The sequence below is a fragment of the Sinohyriopsis cumingii genome, chromosome 2 (genome assembly GCF_028554795.1).
Source record: "Sinohyriopsis cumingii isolate HCF-2022 chromosome 2, ASM2855479v2, whole genome shotgun sequence".
NCBI lineage: Eukaryota > Metazoa > Mollusca > Bivalvia > Unionida > Unionidae > Sinohyriopsis > Sinohyriopsis cumingii.
The window spans coordinates 57,639,415-57,660,404 of NC_142962.1; positions in this window are offsets into that span (position 1 = coordinate 57,639,415).

A 20,990-nucleotide genomic window follows, 5' to 3' on the forward strand; every position below is an offset into this window, starting at 1 on the left:
TGTCTGCTATTTAGAATTCAACTGTGATGTTTTGTATGTGCTTATTTTTTTCTTCTGGTTTCACGAATAAATCAAATTCTTATGATGTTCATGTTGTAACTTCTTCAGTTTCTAGTGCACGGATGTTTTCCATGTCTATCATATTCTAGAAAAATATTTTCATTGAAAAATGAAACGTTTTCATGATTCATACTATCTGTGTATTGTTTTTCTGTCGTCACAGTAGGGGTGGATTTTGCGCTGCAACAGCTCTTATTCTGATGGGGAAAACAAGATGCGTATTTAATACACCATTTATTTGAATAGATTAATGTCTTCTACTCTCTGCATCTGGCTTAGCTACGATGTCGTAGCCTCAACTTTATTTGTTGTGGTTGAGGCTACAAACTGATCCCATAGCATGTAATGGAGCAAAGAAAATCATCACTAAAGTCAGAAAAACAAACAGTGTAGAAATCTACTACATAAGCATAATTATGCTGTGAAAGAAGTTTGGCTTATTTTGAATTTATTAAGCCCTTACACGATAAAATAGTTGGCATTGTTACACTAACATCACCGTGTCCACCATGACAGATAACGCGAGACTCTTGCCGTGACCCCTTTTCTACGTAACTCTTGCCAGACCATATTTGGATATTCTACGCTATGGTATTATCAAACAAGTGGCGAATAATGGCTTCTTGGTGGAATTTCAAAGTTGCCGATAAACCGTATTTACTTCAATGCGCAGAATTTCTCACTCAAACCGCGCCAAATTTTTACTACGATTTGTTTACGTTTCCAAATAAGGCCTCAATGTTTTTATATGGCACACAAACAAACGAGGCTGAGAACGGAAATAATCATTATTTGAACTATTATGGCGGACGATCGAAACGAAAATATTGGATAAAAAAGGTAAACGAGATTTTACAACTATTTCTACAATGATTTTCGATACTTCCGATATTAAATAAGAGGACCACTCAATTTATTCGATTTTATGCAAGGAATGTGCTCAAATTGTTGATATTAGGCTTAAAGAACGCCGGGTGTGAATCACACCCGGTTTGCTCCATTAACACGTATATGCTCATGTTAGTACCCTGTCCACGAGGTAGGATTAAGGGTACTAATATTAGTACTACATCAGGCTCCTTTATTTGCGTTTAGCTTGTTGATACTGGCATAGCATTTCTCTTGATGTTGTTGTTATCATTATTTCTATCATATTGTTACTGTCTCCTCCATTTTCATGTTCATAATGCGTGTGTGTATATTTTATTGTAACATGTATGTGAAAATACCTCTGTCTTGTGGTTACACCACATAGGCACGTAATGTGCTATCATCACATGTGTCCGACACGTGTAAAATTTTTCCCAAACCAAGTTGCGGTCCCTGGTGGTAAAGTATTCTAAGATACTGCTTTTTACAAATGACATACATTTCACTTCTGTCCGCATGAGTTTGAGTCTCAGCTCGGTCAACGCAGATATGCCAGTAGCTTTCAGTAGGTCGGTGGTTCTTCTCGGTAATCGACGGTTTTGGGGTTGTGCGGGTCCGGTGCGAAATCAGAACAGTGGCCCCCCAAAATCTAATTAATATATTACTGAAGAAAATATGTGAAAAAAATCATAGAAAAATATAAGTTTGTATTCAAAATCAAATTTATTTTCAAATAATCTGTTTTAATTATATTCTGTTGTGAACAGACTCAACAATGTTAGCCCCCTCCCACCCCCACCCCAGCAGCTTGCTAAGGCCGCTACTGTCGCGGGTTTTTTCCGTGTTCTTCTTCCGCCAAATGTACTGGTGTCCATGTATAGCATATGAAGTGCTAGTAATGATGTGTGCGGGGCTGTTAAGCGATAATGGGAAAATACATTATACATTACTTACCCCCCCCCCCCCCCCGGGGCACGTATAGCGACAATGGGAATTTAACATAGGGAATAATGGGCCTGTATATGGAAAAGGGATAGTTGGGTTGTTGTATAGGGTGAATAGGAATGGAACAGGTGAGGTAACGTCACGGTACTGGACATTGGCAGCGATGTTGCAAGGGTCTGACCTGAATACGCGCTACTCTAGGTAGAGACAAATACATTAAAGATATATACGTATATAACACATACATATATTGATGATCATAAATCTATCATACCTAAAATATAAAATAGACTAAAAACAATTTAGGCAAGTGAGTAAATCTTTTCGAGGCAATGGAGTGGCCCTGAAAAGGGCTTTTGGTGTTTTCGTTAACAACATTTCGTTAGCATAGAGGGCATCGCATAGGTCTTCTTCTCTTCCTCAAACTTTTTCTGACTTCATGACCATAGATAAGGACTCTCCTCAGACAACCATGTCTCTCGAGGTAGATCCTTCTTTTCCAAATGCTCGTATAAGTGATCTTGATGATTATCCATGATGAGTTGACACACATGGTTAAGTCCGTGCGGAATAGCATCGATGGCACAAGGGTAGATGAGTCAACGTTAGTCCACATCTTATGACGAGAACAGGTGAAGGGAATGAAGTAAACCGGGGTTATTTATAGTGGAAGAGCGGATCGAAACCGGTTGTGTTTTTTCACCAATCCTAACACTCGTCACAAAAGTTAGTCACAGTGCGGAGCCTGTCCTCCAATCCGAAGAGAGCTACATGTGACGTCACATTCCCGATGTAGGTGCGCTAGCGTCTGTATACAGTGAATCAATGCGACATTGTTTTGAAACGTAACGGAAACTAAGAAGATGAATTGTGGTCCACCGGCCGTGGAGACGAAATTCGATGGTATAGCACCATTCACTAGAGATGATACTTTTTCAGAAAATTGTTTGACCTTGCCTGTTGGTTTATAAACACCAGGTGTTGATCTAAATTCTGACCTTGATTCAAAATTAGTAAACAAAGTTCTATTTTATTTTAAAATGATTGGTTGTTTCCAAGGTTATGATGGGCCTACATGGTTTAAGATGTAAACAACTTTTTTTATTTTTTATTTTAGAGAAAATCATTGGTCTAATCAAGGCTATATTCTGTGTACGTGATTTAAACACGATCACGTGACCCCCCTTTTGATTTCGCAATTCTGGTTTTTCCAAACTACACATTTGTTAGTTTTAATAGAGATGCGTAGAGAGAGATTTCTGAGTAATGGGCTTTTCACACTGATGTCAGAACTTAATTTGTTGTATCCAGATTTTGAGTTCTAATTTTCTTCAGATCAGTTGGATTTCAAAAGGATTAATTCTTTATTCTCAGGAAAAATTTGAAGAGTGCTCACACAGATTTTGGAAAGATATTGTTTACAAGTTTAATTCGGATTTCCAACACCGGAGTGCCATTATTTGTATTTCTACAAGGAACTGTAGATAAGCACAGTACTGACTACAGCATACGTCATCGTCATCCATCTTGGATTTTACATCAGGATTCGAATTTGAAATTATTAGAACATTTATTACTAAGACTTTTGTAATTTAATTCGTGGATTATTCTTAGATTATTTTTGGATTTGATTCTTTAAACCGTAAGTTCTTCTCCTTTTTTCATTTTTACAGAATTTTCCAGGAAAATAAATTATTTGTTAAATTTTAAAAAGCTTGTTGTTTTCACTCTTTCTGTCTTACTGTTTATGCGAGCCTAAACGCGTAACAATAGCAAGTAGCTTGACCTTTATCTCGAAAGGAGGGGTATACTCCGTCGGCCTGTCTGAAGAAATCTTTCGCATCACACCTCGCAAAGCGCTGATCAGAAGTTTGATCTGTGTTGGTTCTTCCATTGTTCTGGTCGGCTTGAGAGTGAAATGAATACTAGGAGGGAAGACACTGGCCTGACATTGATATAGGGACCCATAGCGTTTAAAATACATTCGTTTGACTTTTTGCAGTCAGGATGAAACGATCGCATCATTTAGTGGAGAAAGGATAAGTAAGAGGCAGAAATGTGACATATCGCCTAACCCAGTAGCTGAAGTCTTGGCTCAATTTCATATCAGCGATTTTGAAGATGACATGAGTGAGCCGGAATCCAGACCCAGAGAGTCTACACCAAACCCAAGTCCACCACCGCTTGTAAACCCTAAAAACTACTAACATATTCGAGAAACTGAAAAATGCTCCTCTAGAAAATTTAGAACCATGGCCTACATGTAAACGGTGAAGTTTAAAGATTTCAAGTCCAATGTACCGTTGGGAAATGCAGAAGAGTTCATCACCGATGTGTGGAATTCTTTGTTAACCACACTGAAACGGCAATGTGAAGCCAAAGAAGACGATCTCTTGAGACTTTCCATTCATCATGACAGTTGACGTCCCCCGTTTGGATCGAGTTTAGCAGCCTGGCAGAATTGACACCTTCCACAGTCATCGATAAGATTCCACACGTGCAACAATGCAACAAGTCTCACATCACCGATGGAAACGCGACACTGTTCATGACGCACGTTTCTCTTCCTCAAGGGACCGGACGCAAAAGGGTGTTATTGGTAGACGACCTTCATAGCATCAAGCGTAGCCTCGTTCAAATAAACAGTGCTCAAGACCAGATGTGTTTTGCCCGTGCCATCGTGGTTTGACGAATGTATGCCGACAAGAACGACATGACAGAATGAAAAAGAACCTGGAAAAAATATTCAACGATCGGACCGAGTAAAACATCGATAAGAAACAGAACTACTGTTAGGGCAAGCGGGGCTATCTAAAGACACACCCTGCGGCATTCATGAAATGGAAACATTGCCGGACGTCTTTGCTCCATGCTACACCTTGAAATTACACCGTCAAGAAGTGCGCAGACCTCTGTTGTTTCGAGGCGAAAATGTCAAAGACGGAAAATACATTCACGTCTATCATCACGATAAATATTTTGATACCAATACCAGTATCACTGCATTCCTGGGATGCAGTTATTACTGTGAGAAATGTGACTATGACTATAACAATCGAGAGCAACACAAGCATTGTGGATCAAAATGTGAAGGATGTTTGGCATCTAAACCCTGTCTAAACGAAGGACAAGAACGAATGCACTGTTTTGCTTGTCACCGCACTTTTGTCAGCCTTACCTGTTTCCAACAACATAAGATACAAGGTTCACAGCAGAAAGTTGCTTGTTAACTCCTGAGACTGTACCCTACTTGTGGACAAGTCATACGTAACAATAATGCCAAGGAGCACGTATGCTCAGGAACGAAACAATGTCACATTTGTCACTAAATCGGGGACTTGGAACACGAATGATACATTAAAAAATACCCTTCCAAACATGAAGAGGATGCCGATGACCAGAAGAAAGGCAATTTAATCTTTTTCGATTTCGAATGCATGCAAAAGAGTGATATTCACATTCATAATTTCTGCGTGGCTCGTCGAAAGTACGAGAAATGCATCAAGGAGCCTATCTTTAGTCATTGCCCTCAATTCAGCAAGATTCCTGGAGGACGTGAAAAAACCTTTCGGGGGACCTAATACGTTGGCCGATTTCGCCCAATGTATGTTAGACCCCATCGACGAGAGGACATCGAACATTACGGAGATTGTTATCACCATGCCACGGTGATGGTCACAATTTCTCGGGATACGATGGGCAGTTTCTTCTCAGATACCATACGGAACAAAGTACTAAAACGTCCTAAAGTCACTTTGAACGGAGCCAAAACCATTTCCATGCAAGTGGGACAAGTGCAGTTTAAAGATTCGATGAGTTACTTGGCCATGCTTTTGAGTAGAATGCCGAAAAAATTTGGAATGACAGAAATGACCAAAGGCTATTTTCCGCACTTTTTCAATACCGAGCCAATCAACACACCGTTCTACCCCATTTGCCTGAGGCTCGCTACCAGGACCCCGACAACATGCGCACCGAACAAAGAGGAGCTTTCTAGCCTTGGTACCACACCCACGCCTCGGACTTCGACTTTCAGGAAGAAATGCGAAAGTATTGTCGTTCTGACGTGGAGATTTTACAGCGTTGCTGTGGAAAATTGTGAGAACTATTCATGGAACACGGAGGGATCGATCCTTTGAAAGAAGCCTGCACCATTGCCAAAGCGTGTTCCTTAGTGTACGGCCAACGATTCATGCCCGAAAACACCCTGGCTGTCATAGGCCCTCAAACTACGAACTTTGTCAAATGTCAATACTCGGTCAAAGCCCTACGCTGGCTACATTACTTATGCGACAAGGAAGACAAATGGATCCAACATGCCCTGTGCTTATTTCACGGATGTCCCATCTGTTACCCTGAACGTGGCACTAAAAATCAATTTTTACAACGGACCATGGAATACGTGTACCAGGCCAATCTTCAACAGCGCTTGAAGTTAGAACAGCAAGGATACCAAGTGGTGGAAATGTGAGAACACGAGTACGATCACCGTTTGAAAACCGATCCTGAGTTTAAACGCATTGTGGAAAGTTGCAAGCTGATGGACCCACTGAACCCGTGGGACAGTTTGTATGGAGGAGGGACGAATGCCACCTACTTGCTGTACCACGCCAACGAAGAGAAAGGAGAAGAAATGAGATACTTGGACGTGGGTTTGCTGTATCCTTAAGTGTGCAAATATTGTCACTTTCCCTCATGGCACCCGCAATTGCTGACCGAACACATCAACCTGGACATCATTCGACAATACGAAGGATTGATTCAATGTAAAGTCTTGCCTCCCACCGACTTGTACCGTCCCGGTTTATCTCACCAATGCCAAGGAAAACTGATGTTTACCTTGTGTCGTAGGCTACTCATCCTACTACTTACAAGGTGGCACCACTACATCGAATTCAAACGGAAGAGTTAAGGATTACCAAAATCTTTTACGCTTTCAAATTTTGTCTGTAGAGGAAAATTCTATAAGGTGTTTGACGTGTGAACAAGTGACTAAAGAATTTGGATACGACGACGGAGTACGATCAGTTTTGTGGAAAAATTACACATATTGCCTCCGACAAAAGAGGGTATAAAAACGGATTAACTGATTAACATACCAAGACTTTTATCACTCGTGATACAACGATTGCCGTGGAAGGAAATCAACGACAGTATTCAGACAGTGGAGGATCACCAGCACTGAGTAACATGACTTAAGTTCGTCGGGTAGTGTTTGTCTTAGTGACTTGCTTCCTGGGATTTCGTTTATCAGCCGATTCATTGTGGACTCTGTACGATCTGTACTCTAAGGTATCGCCAAAAAACATGAAAGTGGTCCCTTTAAATATCCACGAGAGACTCATTCTGTTTAAAGCCTTGCGCTTTCATCTGGATACTTCTCGACCTCTAAGGCAAAAATAATGATTCGTCAACCTTTAAGTACTGAAGATATGTACGAAGATGTGTGCGTAGTTTGTGGCTTACACCCTTATAGGACAGATGTTCGTGACTGGAAAAGTTGAGGTTTTGAGGCTTGTACCAAAGAAGTGGCCAATTATGCCCAAGAGTCGTGATCCTAAATTCAAACCTCCAGTGAAAAAGCAACTTTTTAACCTGTCCTAGTGACAGTGTCAGAAGAAGAAGAACCCGTCACCGAGAACAACCACTCCCTTCAGGATATCATTGTTATGGACATTTTCGAAAGGCCATTCTGGGAGGGCACTTGTGTGACTGTATCCAATGTAGAGACTGTAAGAACATTAAATACTGTCCCTAGGACACCTTTGTTATCAAAAACATGTTGTATAGTCACTTCTTTATATTCCTCTTTGATGTGTATTCTATCGCTGTACTTAACCATTTGTCTCTTACGTATTTTTGTCTTTCGTGTTGTTTCATTTTTTTAAACTCAATAAACGTGAACCTGAAAAAGTATTTTTAAAAACTCTTGTCTTGTTTGTCTTCGTGTCAAAAGTGCCGTTCCGTACGCTATGGTTACCTCTGCTGTCTCTGATCCCTCTTCTTCTACTTTTAAAGTTATCGACGAAAACTTAGATCGTGCTAGTTGGGAGGAATTGTATCTTGGCCATCCTTTTAACACGCGAATTGCTGGAAGCCGCGGTTCATGCAAAACCGAATTTGTCAAACATTTGATCAAACATAAGCATCATTTGATCGATCGTCCACCTCAGCGGATCGTGTGGTGTTACAAAGAGTGGCGTTAGGCGTATAGCCTTTTGCGAGAAAGTCAAGGCAACTTCATCGTGTTTGTGGAAGGCATTCCTGGCGAAGACGACGAGATCGTGTCTGACCCCCGTCAAACCGATCTAGTTATCTTCGACGACATGTTAGGACAATACGAAGAAGAAATTAAGCTGTGTTTCATTCACCAAGGGCATCATCGTAATGCCAGTGTCGTTTACATCAAAATTTGTTTCAACAAAGTAAAGCTCGTCGCATCATTAGTCTCAATGCTCATTGCGTGGTCTTGTTTAAAAGCCTTAGAGAAAATCACAAGTGCAAGTCTGAGCCAAACACTTAGGAACGCCTTGACTGACTCAAGCGTACGACGATGCCACACAAACCCCACGCGTCTATTTACTCGTGGATTTAAAACCCACCCACCCCGATTATTTGCGATTTCGTACCCATTTGTTTCACTACTGGTACCAGGACGGAGGGCGTGTAGTATACAGTTCTATGGAGGTGTTTCCCAACAATAAGTTGTGCTATTACACGGCCAAATTACCTCAGGCCATCCAGATAGATCACGAAGTCCATTGGGAAGTGGCTTTGGTGGAAATGATTTACCCTTCACAAATCGAAATTATCACTGAAATTCAAATAGTGAAACTTCGTGCAGGCTATTATTTTAGCGATGAATATTTTGTGGACACAATTGCTGACAGGTTCAAGGCAGCGTTTGGCAAAGCTCTGAACAGAGCCAAAGAAAGTGTTAAGATTGGGTACCATAAAGTGCCTCGTCTCCCACTGATGAAATTTCACGATACCGAAACGCTGTCCATCAGGTTTAATGGTTGTTTATTTCAAATTTTGGGTGGACATCCACAGATGGTAGCACATAATCTGAGCCCAAAGATCAACAACACTGTGGATATTTACAGCGCTTTTGGATCCCCTGTAGAAGTGAAGAAGGTCTCAAGTTAATGTTTGTATACTCCGATGTAGTGGAGTACAACGTTGTGAGACACACCTCCGTACCGTTACTGCGTGTCATTCGTTTCAAAGTGGATTCTGCCACGGCCTCTAACGCGGAAAGTGGAAAAACCTATCACGTTCACCGTGAATTTGTACATCCTCACTATTTGCCCGTCAGTAAGTCGTATTTTGACACTGCCAACATTGCTATAAAAGGAGATCGGGACAAAATATTCCACTCACCAAAGGGAAAGTCACAGGGAAATTCCATTTTGGAAAACGATTCTCTAACGAGTTGTAAGTCATGTATCCAATGTACCGAGGAGACACTTGACAATGAGTACATGGTTTAGGAGACTTCTTAAATTGTCCTTTCGTTCGATGGCCCTCTTTTCTAAACCGATGTTGACATGAGGATTGCACGCCTTGAAAGATGTCTCATTGACTCAGGGCTTAGAATTTTTCCAAAATGTCATCATCGACAAACAAAACCCTAAAGAAGCTTTCTTGAGAGCGGCAAAAATATCTTGCTTCAAATGGCTAAAGAGATTCTGGGTCGGCGAGAAACTCCTATAAATGGCCTGGACGCTGTTGAGCCAGGCATTCCTGCTTCCCTGACGCTACATCAAGGACAAGGAAGAAAGAGACGATAAAGACACCCCTCCAGAGGACTTCACATCCATAGGGCTAGAAGACTAAGAAAATAAACTGTCCACGACTTAAACATGTTTTGGTTATTTAAAAAATCACAGACAGAAAGAAAGAAATGAGAGTTATACGCCTGTTCCAAGTCGGAACTTGATTTGTCGCCAACTATGATGACGATGCAAGAATCCCAATGGGACGAATTTCCTCATATCTCCTCTTTGACGGCCTCAGCTCCTATCGAGTTTGAAGTCAAAGAACAGCCCGAAGATTACATCAATCTGAACAGAAGTTACTTGAACCTGAAAGTTAATGCGATCTTTATGCCGATGAGGCAGTAGCTCCCGTAAACGATTTCATGCATTCTTGTTCAGATCAGTTGATTTGTACTTGAATAACAAACTGTTCAACCACCGCATGGATACTTACCCGTCTCGAACGTACCTGGAAAATCTCTTCACGTACGGAAACGAATCCAAAAAACTCTCATCTGGATGCTTGCGTGGTATGGAAACCTGACACATTGGGCAAGTTCGATGAGGTGGAAGATAAAGATCTCACCAATAAGGGATTCAACCAACATGAATAGAAAAATCTTGAAAGCCTAAGTTTGGAACTGATAGACCGCGTGCATTTGGATATGTGGTTACAATAGAAGTATTTGCTGAACGACGTGGATGTTCGTTTGAGACTGAATCGCATCAGTATCGTTTTCCATTTGATGGCTGGTGTTGCCGATTACGATACCATCATTGAGGAAGCCGGACTCTATGTGCGATGCGTGGAAGTGTTACCTAAGGTGGGAAACGACATCAATCACACTTTGGATAGAACTACCGCCAAGTATCCTTTACGACGTGTGGAAGTGAAAACCTTCACCATTGCCACTGGATTCCGATCCAAGATCGAAGATCATCTGTTCCAAGGACACTTACCCAAGCGATTAACCATTGGTGTCGTTAGCAATGCAGCCTTCAATGGATCCCCCAGTCAAAACCCTTTCGAGTTTCAGCACTACGGCGTGTCCAAGATGGAAGTCAGACACGATGGCAAGACCTTGTGTAACAACCTCTTCGAATCTGACTTTTAGCAGCAGGGAGGGCGAATCCTACAAAATACTTTTCCGAGACACCCCTTCCACTGAAACTTTTCCCGATAGAGGGCTTATTTCGACGAAATAACACTTTTATTCAGAAAACGAGACAAAAAAAAATGTCCTTGAAAATGCTTTGTATTTCCGCTGACATAAACGCGAGTTACTTCAAATAAATCCGACTCGTATCCGACATAATTTCCACGGTGAGGTATCATCGAAAAATCAGGTGTAGTTTGCGCCCCCTGCTGCTCTACGAAGACGAAGATTTCCAAGGAAACATTTTTATGTTAACCATACAATGTATCAAGTCCGATACGGTATCGTGTCCGCGGGTCGTGTAAATTTATTGTCACAAATCCATGCGGGGTTCTTTGAGCGCGACTAAAGAAATTCTTAAACTTATTAATATCCATATCGCCGCTACACCAGGTTTGATGAATATTTCTCAGCGTGTGAACATCAACTCCATTAAACACCGCAAGAAGATTACAGTTATCCCTGATTACTTTTGGTATTTGTGTATAACGTTGAGTAACATAAATCACATCAGTGTTTTTATGACGACCCCGGGAAAATATTCTTGCAGGATTTTTTTGCTTGTCCAGCATCACATCATCATACACTACTAAGTTATTTATTTCCCCGTCGAGGTCTTCCACGGACGGAGCTTCTTCAATATCAGTTATAAATTCAACAACATCCTCGCCGTCTTCACTCAGCGCTTTTGCACTCTCATTAAAATCTTTTATAACATCATAACAACGTTGATCATCCACAGACGGAGCTATCAAGTATAGTTTGTCCCATTTCATCCACTTCATTATCATGTTCAGCAACAGCTGTGTTTTACCTGAACCGGATGGCCCAATTATAATCGCGCGGATAGAGTTTGGTAGCACTGAATTATGCTTAACTGGCTCCTTTCTTCGCGTCGCAGAAAAATCTGTAATTTCCATTTGTATATAAAGAATAATAATTATGGATCTATATTGTGTAAAGTGTAAGGCACGAACCCCTACAAATGACATAACAACCATTACAACAAAAAATAACAGACAAGCACTCTCTGGTAAGTGTGCGCAATGTGGCACAAAAAAATTTAGATTTCAAAAAAAAAGCCTGACAAAGTCAGCGGAGGTGACATCGCAGCAACCCTCGGACGACTTCCAGGTACCCCTTGGGCTAAATATCCCGGAGAAAAACATCTCCCAGGATACAATTACTGCGGCAAGGGACACGACTAGATATCAGACTTGATGAACAGTCTAAACCAAAACCGGGAGAGTATCCGATAAACGCTATCGACGCAGCGTGTCACATACATGATGTTGCTTATCGAAGTAAAGATCTACAAGACAGGCATATCGCGGATGTGAAATTAATTCATGCACTAAGCTCCATAAAAAATAAATCATTTAAGGAGTCACTCGCTAATTGGTTAATAAGATCAGCGATGAAATCTAAATTAGCATTAGGCGCTGGATAATTAATAACAATGGAAGCGATTTATTATTCCCCAATCGGATACTGGAGAGGTAACTCAGCAATTAATAAACTCGCCAGCGCAGCAAAAGTAACACGCAAGGTTGCCAAAAAATGGCTGTCAAAACAAGCAATATGGCAAATCTACTTACCACCACCTCGACAAATCAATTTTGCACATTTTGATGTTAGTACCCCCAATGAAGTTCATCAGGCTGACATACTATTCCTGCCTCATGATACTGTCCGTAGAAAAACATACAAATACGCGCTAACAGTAGTTGATGTTGCTAGTAGATACAAGGAAGCAGAACCGTTAGCGACTAAAACAGCCGTTGAAGTTGCTTCTGCGTTCAAACGAATTTATCAACGAGGACCTCTAAGCTGGCCCCGATTATTACAAGTTGATCCTGGTAAAGAATTTCAGGGCGCGGTATCATCACTGACAAAGCAGCATAACGTTATCATACGACGAGGACATACTGAAATTCATCGGGATCAGGCAATTGTTGAGCGATTTAATAGAACACTCGCTGAGAGATTATTCGGATACCAGTACGCGAGGGAATTCATTTACGATACGAGATCTCGTGAATGGGTTGCAAGACTGCCAAACGTGATAGCCGCGCTGAATAATGAAATTACCAGAACAACAAACATGAGACCTGTAAATGCAATCACAAAAAAATATATACCCCGCGTCAGTGAACGTGTTTCAACGCAGCCAACGACGCTAGCGTCCCCGTTGCTGGGTAATGTCACCGTTAGGTATTTATACGAACCCGGCGAACTCGAAGGAGGGAAAAAAAGAGCAAACCGATCCCACATGGAGTGTTACCACACACAAGATATCCAGCATAACCAGATCAACTGGGAGAAACGCAATCTACAGATTAGATTCAACTGCTCCTCAGCTGTGGATTCACACGCGAGCAACTTCAGGTGATTCCCACGGATACACAATTACCACCTCGATCACTTAAATAACTGCAGCAACACCTCTGCGTCGATTACACTCAAGACAGGTCAGCATTACATTTTCACGCGTATGACCGAGATTGCTGTCTATTCTATCCACGGTAAATTGTCTTGGGTCGTTTTTCGGATACTGCCACAGCAATAAACAATTACAACTCGCACAGTGATTATTCTGACGACCACGTAACGACAACACAGCGTTGATATCCAGGTTAAACTCTCTATTATTTTTCTTGTCGCTTTGTCGGTAACTGTCTAATTTTTTTCTTATTTGATCTTTTTGCGTTAACTCAACAACGGCTGACTTCGTTGACGTATCTAATACAATTCTTCGTAACTGAGCCATCTTTCTTACTCTGGACACGGCTAAATAAACTAAATTTGACCATTCGATGCGGTCATCAACGATCCAAACAGTTGTATCAAAAATAGTTAATCCTTGTGCTGAATGAATCGTCATAGCATATCCTAGTGTCCACGGTGATTTATTTATTGCTAATGCATCTTCGACCGCATCGACGTTAACTGTTACTATATCATTCAATACTAAATTTTGTTTCTCTGGTTTTCCGGGAATATCAACATCAATATTCTGCAATCGTGTATCATCTGGTCTATAACTTAACGGCACTTCCAACGTTGGAAATTTCTGCCGCTGTAACTGAAATAGTCGCCGCTGAAGTGTATCTCTGACTGATTTTCTACTTGCAACAATTAAATCATCTGGTTTCCACGCCGTTAAAAAGTTATCAAATGAAGTCTCTGGAATTATTTCACGCATTATTTCACATTGGACTTTATTGGTTTGTAGCCTAATTAGTTTTTTAAACTCCTTTAATGTGTCATCAAGCGCTCTGATGTCATCACGCATTTCCTCGTAATAATCAACAAACCCTCTCAACCATTCGTGGGGAGATTCGCCGACAAATGGTGGTGGTTGACCATGATCGCCGCACATCACAACTGCGGTATTTTTCGTTAACAACCACGTCAGGAACCGTTGTAATGTATCCAGCGGCACAGTGTCTATTTCATCCCAGATGATTTTCTCCGGGATATACTTCGTTCCCATTCGCGTAGGAGTCCATGTACCGCCGCTGTATTTGAAAAAGCCGTGATAAGTGCAGGCCTTTACTCCGCGTTGTATCATTTCTCTGGCAAGTCTGTGTGTTGGTGTTAGCACGACCAAATCAGAACCGCGAAATAGTTCGATTGCACGAGTTGTCTTACCACAGCCTCCAGGTCCGTTCAAATAAACTGTTCTGTGTCTAGCAATTGGATCGTACACAGAAGGTAACGACAAAGTTGTCCACGACAAGGTTGTTGATTTACGATATTCATCTTTAATTTCAACATCAGCTGATTCACAGTACGCGTGCAACTCTTCCTTTTTTACTCGCCATGTTCCCCATTGATCATTCGATGTTGGTAAATCTAACGCTGTTAAATCGTCTTCGTTAATATAAAACGAATCTGTTGCAACCCTTACCGCGAAGGGAACTCTATTCACCATCGACAATAAATTTATAGAAACATAAGCCAGCATAGAGGATCTCAAATGAGTGTACTGAGCTGAATCACCGTCGATATAACTAACAACTGTTCCTAATCGTTTTCCAGGCATCCCCGGCAATGATATTATTATATCCTCGCGGCTACAAAATGTATCTTTCGCAGTAGTATCAGCGATAATGAAATTTAATTCTTCTTCATCCATAATTAATCGACTGTGATGTCGTTTATGATCATATGCTCCACCTTGAGTAAATTTACCTATCAATCTTCGGCCGAGATCTTTACAGTTGCGCTCATCATGTTTATACGCCAGTGTGCGTAATTCTTCTTCAGACGCTGTAGGATAATTTAATTTTAAGTCAGAATAACACGCAGTATCAGTTGGAGTTGGTAACCAAACTGAGGTTTGTTTTGAGTAACAAATAATCCCCTCACTGACAACAACAGATGTTAGTATTGTTTTGTCAACCATAAACCGCAACAACGGAAACGGCACCCACTTCCTTTCGTGGAAATGTCTGCCAAACCAAGCATAATTAATAGGATGTAACCGTGTTGCAAATTCGAACGATTCCACGCGAGCAAATCCAGTCAGGTCAAAATCAGGTAAAGGTCCGTTAATAGCTACTCTTGTCATTAAATTTGTGGGATGTCCAAATCGTTTAAAGTATTCAGCGCATTCGCCATAGCCAAGAAAACTTCCTGGATAGCACGCAATCATATCCACCGATACCATATTATCACTAACAAATACACTATTCCATAAACCGCCGTGTCCGTATTCGATGCAACTCTGCTGAACATTCTCGAGAAAACTCTTCATGGTTGGTTTCCAATTATTTTTTTGTCGTGCTATATGTGCGGCAACACTTGGAACAGTAAAACAATTAGTTAGTAATTGATCAACTTGCTCAGTTGAATATTTTTCTGTGAGCGCTTTCATTTCATTTTGTAACTCCGCAGTTCTATATATTTCTCCGTTCGGGGTCACGAACTGGTCATAATCACCAACTTCAGAACTTCTAAACAACCATACCGATACCGGATCGGTTTTACTCATTTGATAAATACAATCAAACATACCCGCGGAATAATACCTTATAACACGATCGCGTGGAAATATTTTAACTGATTCCGTCCAGGCGTGGCTGTTATGATCAATAATTGTTATTGAAGCTCCACTACGGTTGTATTTCGATTTATACAATTCCTCGCCTGTTAGCGATAATACCGTTATAGGAAATCTTAATAATTTTTCTAGCGCGGCAACATCCTTAATTGTGGCCCCTACATCTTTGACTCGATTAGCCCATGTTGTTATTTTATTTTTTCTGATCTCAGTTAGACCATTTCCACGTGCTGCGTTTTTAAAATGTTCCATTACTCGCTCAGCTACACAATTTAACACCACTGATGTTTTCATTGGCGTGAGTTTATCTACACTTGGTTTCTTTATCGGATATATTCCGTAAACGACTGCAGTTACTGGATACGATCTGGCGTAATACGGTATATCAACCCCCGTCAACATTCCTGGTCTAGAATTATTGCTCAACAAAATAGTTTTCCTTTTAATGTCAAGGATAGGATCATTTTTATCACGGATAATCCACGTGTCATCGTCGTTTTCGTTGACCACTTTGATAATAAATTTTATCTGTATGAAATATCTTCTATCGTCGAGATACCCAATTATGTTACGCGCGATTGTATCGTTCATGGTAGCATCAATGATGACGCTCGCGTCGGGGATAATTTTATATGTCGACCACACATGTGCGGCACCATCACGACGAAACTCTTCCTTGGCATTCTTGATAACACCAAGCAGTTCCTTTAACTCTCTTCGTCGTGGATCAGCGGTTAACCGGTCAAGATCGAATCGACCGCCTGCGGGTTTTATTCTGGATAGTCTTTCAAAACTCATTATTATAATTAAGACAAGTATTTAAATAGACAAAAATATTATATATAATGAACGGAAACTCAAAGAGTTTCTCCGGCGATGCTAGCATCGCTCATGCAAAGCATTTCTCTTGCAAGTGGATTAAACTAAATTCATCAGCGCCGTGTAACAGACGTTGCAGAGGCGAATACTGTGGACAACATGCTCAACAGGTCCGCGGCGGGAGTCTAGGACCGATACCGTGTATCAGATGCGGCATTGGAGTACGAGGAAAAACGCAATTATGTTCAGCGTGTGGTGGAAAACGCTATCGAGAACTAAAACGGTATTATAATAAAAAATACTGCAATAACACACTCTCCGAGCACGATTACATAAATAAGTTTTCAGACAAATTATGAATTAGACAAATAATTTGCCTGTATTATAATGAATCAATTTGTTCCGCATCCAATTATTTCCAATTATGAGGCAAATCAAGATGGCATAATACGACACTGCAGGCTACAAAAACAAGTTGGTACAGTTGATAATTGTGGTTATTCACGATTTACTGCCACGCCGAGACATGCAGGCATTTCCTCGAAGAGGTATTTATGTCATCGTTTCGTCTATGAATGTTTTCATGGAGTGATCCCTAAAGGTTTTGTCATTGATCACATTAACGGTAACATACTTGATAACTCCATAAACAATCTTCGCATGGTCACTCAGAGCAAGAACTGCCTACTGGGTAACACAGGGCGTTGTAAAACAGTTGCAAGAAGAGCTATTAAATCCACGAACACAATTACAGGTGAAGAAATTGTGTTCGAGACAATAGCCGCCGCCGGTAGGTATTTCGATATTTGTCCACCTGTTGCACAACATGTCGCAGATGGGATCTACAAAACAGCATTTTCCAAGAAGCTCAAACAGAAGATTTCATTCTGTTATGTAACTGACAACAACGATAACTCAGTATAAGACCAAGAAAAAAAAACGAAGAGTTTCTCTGTGGCGATGCTAGCATCGCTCATGCTTTGCATTTCTCGTCCAAGGGACTTCTCAGAAACGCTAGCGTTTCACATTTAAAAATATAAAAATATATAATAATATGAATCACGAAAATATAAATACCATACTTGTTGAAATTAAAGAATTACAACAGCGGGGTTTTAATATTTTACTAGACACTGAAACAATTATGTCAGATTTTGAATCCTTGAATGAGCTATCACGGTCCGGGAAGAACAATCTCCCTGCCAGATATAGGTTCATTAAGGGTTTGCAAGATCGCATTTACAAATCACTTGCCACGATAACGTCCAATCAGGTATCTGAATTTATTCCACTGTGCGTTGCAGTTGAGAAGATCAGGCTTGAATTGTCATCCGAGTATGAGACTCGAAAATTAATTAACACCAGGGTGAGACTGTTAAAAGGTTATATAAAGAATCTAGACACGGAAATGCCTACTAGTGTTTGTGACTACGAGGCCGACAAGGAAGTATAAACCGCCGCGTGTGACTCACACCCGTGAAGTAGAACCTGAGAACGCTAGCCCCGCTTTGAGACGGGTAAAAAAAAAGTGTATTATTTTTTTTTTGCCTTGGAATTTCTCAACTCGAAGAGTTTTCAGATTTTCAGGATTTGCTTGAGCGTTTCAGCATCAATACAACAATGAGAATAGTTCATAATCTGTTCTCGTTGACACCAAGCTGTGATCATATGATTTTGCTGTAACTGCGTCAATTGTGACCGAGTTAACAAGAAGTCTTCGTCGCCGTACACGTCAACGATTATTTGAACGGGGAAATACTGTTCCCGTAGGGTTCCCCTAGGGGGCTGTCCCGAGAAACTCAAAGAGTTTCCAAATGCGGTTTTTATTGCCTCGTGAAGAATTTGCTTATCATGAATATGAACTCGTGCATGAATGTACTCACACATTATACACAACCGTTTTTTTTTAAATGCGTGCTAGCGACTTAGGACTTCACCAGTAAGTTTATACTAACAGTCTCGTCACGCAGGTCCAACAAATTCCCCCGTTGGTCGGCAACTTTGAAATTTATCGTTGACAACCACGGATTATTACACCGTAGATAGACCACATTGATTGGTTCTTGCACAATCAGAAAACCAGGGGGGTCTTTTGGTGTGAACGTATACAGGACAAACCCCTGCGTGGCCGTCGTTGTGTCAGCGCTAGCGCTGTAACTGCCATCGATGACGTCACATACAAGATTGACCGCAATAACATCTGTGATATTTACGATCCCGGGTGAGATGTGTCTGCCATCGGCGGATGTACTGTTGTCGTGTCTTAAAATAACAGGTTCTGGTTTTATTCGCGTGTACGCGGCAAGAATATCTTCGAAAGATTCCTCGATGAGATCCTGGACTGATTTTCTCAGCACGGGTGCGTTATATCCGGGAAATTTAAAATCTGAAATATCATTCACGGGAATACCATATTTAATTGCAAAATCTGCTCTGGCTATCTGTCTGTTAATACCGATGGTATCATCTTTGTAATCCAGTAAATGTTGAATTATTTTTTGATTTATAGTTTCCATCGCGGATGCGAGTTTGTTTAGTTTTTCTATGGTTGTGATAATATTATCACGAGAACTGCTTGCAGAAACGCTAGCGTTTCCAGTTAAATCAGAAATATAATCTTGGAAATATACTCGCAACAGTTGTAGCTGTTGTTTATGTACTAGATTGATCGGAATAAATAAATCAGATTCTATATAATCTAGACGGTAACTGAGCTCCTGCCCATTAACACGTGGAGCTTCTATACTCCAAGTATCGGGCATTAAAGTACCTTTTCCTGCTAGTAATTGATCTGCAAGGAGTAAATAATAATTGTACTCGAGATCGTGCAGTTCTTGTTTATCGGTAATAAAATCCGATTTTTCAGGTTTTGGTGGACCGGGTTTAACCTCGCGGGCCTTTGGCCATCCTAATACTGTTCGAAGAGAGCTGTTATAAATATCAACGGCGTATCCCGGTGTTGAGATTTCAATGACCGTAGACATCGTTGGTTCATGCGCGGTCAGAGATATTTTGGGTTCCTTGCCGGTGATTTGTTTTATTTGGCGTTGTATCTCATTGTTGATTTCTTCGATCTGATAACTCCCAGTGGGTAGCGTAATTGTATCCCATTCTGGAGTGTCATTGGGTTTGTTTTTGTACGAGAACACAAACGAATTATTTGGCTGCAGACCACCAAATGATGCCGACCTGATATTGGGCCAGCTGTGATACACACTGAGCTTTGCTAACGCGATTTCACTCACTGGAATTGGAGTTTGAAAATTAATACCGAATTGTGGTGTCGTCGAACACACTGAGATCATTGTGGTCCTTACCGGTGTTGTGTTTGTGACTATTTGTTGAAGCAGTTCCTGTGGCGTTGCCATCAGTGACATTATTTATTTGTTTAGTTTTCAAATAGTCATTGTACGCATCTGACATTAGTTTGAATTCAGAATCTGATATCGTAGCGTCGCTGTGCACGTCTAACGATGATGATATCAGCGATGATAATTTCTGATATGCGGTCGTGGCTGTATTTAATTTTGTCGTGTAATCGTGTAATTTTGTGTTAGCACATGATGATATTTTTTTTGTTATGATGCCGAAAACTCCAGCTGTTGTTGTGGCCGCGGAAACACAGATCGTGGCGGCGACTACTGCAGTTACCGGAGTGACCGCTGATAGTATTGCTCCGGCAGATACAACAACGGCAGATACTGAATAAACCATAATATCCAGCACTGTTATGCGTCTGCGGTATTTTTTTACTTTTTGACTGGTTACTTCGATGACAGTTTTTAACTCAGATTGCCACTCACGGACTTGATTGTATCGATATTGTTGAGCATCTGGCGTCGTTGACATTATTTAAAATCGCTGGCGATTTTCAATTACGCGGTAACCAATTGAGATGTTGCAGCGACGAATTCCAAACAAAACCAGTAAGATGTTGCTGTTAAACTATCGTCTTCGGCTTCAAGCATAAATGTTTCTTCGGTTCCGCTGTTTAGTATTACGGTTACAACCCCGGAATACTTATCGGTGGAATGTCTCCAAAGATATGTTGTGAAGATTTCAAATTTAGCGGCTGAAAACACAGACAACCTGTACACGCCAGTGACCGTTGCTGTGTATTTGATAGTGTTATTTTCTCGTGACCATGTTGCGAATCCCGATGATACCGTGAATACGATGTTGGTGAAATGCCCCGGAGTAACTCCAACGGGGACTTTAATCAAACTGATTTTGTTAACGATCTCAGGAATTCCCGATACGATATCCTGCTGTGTTTGTTTGATCGTGTTAATGTCGGTCTTGATTTCAGCG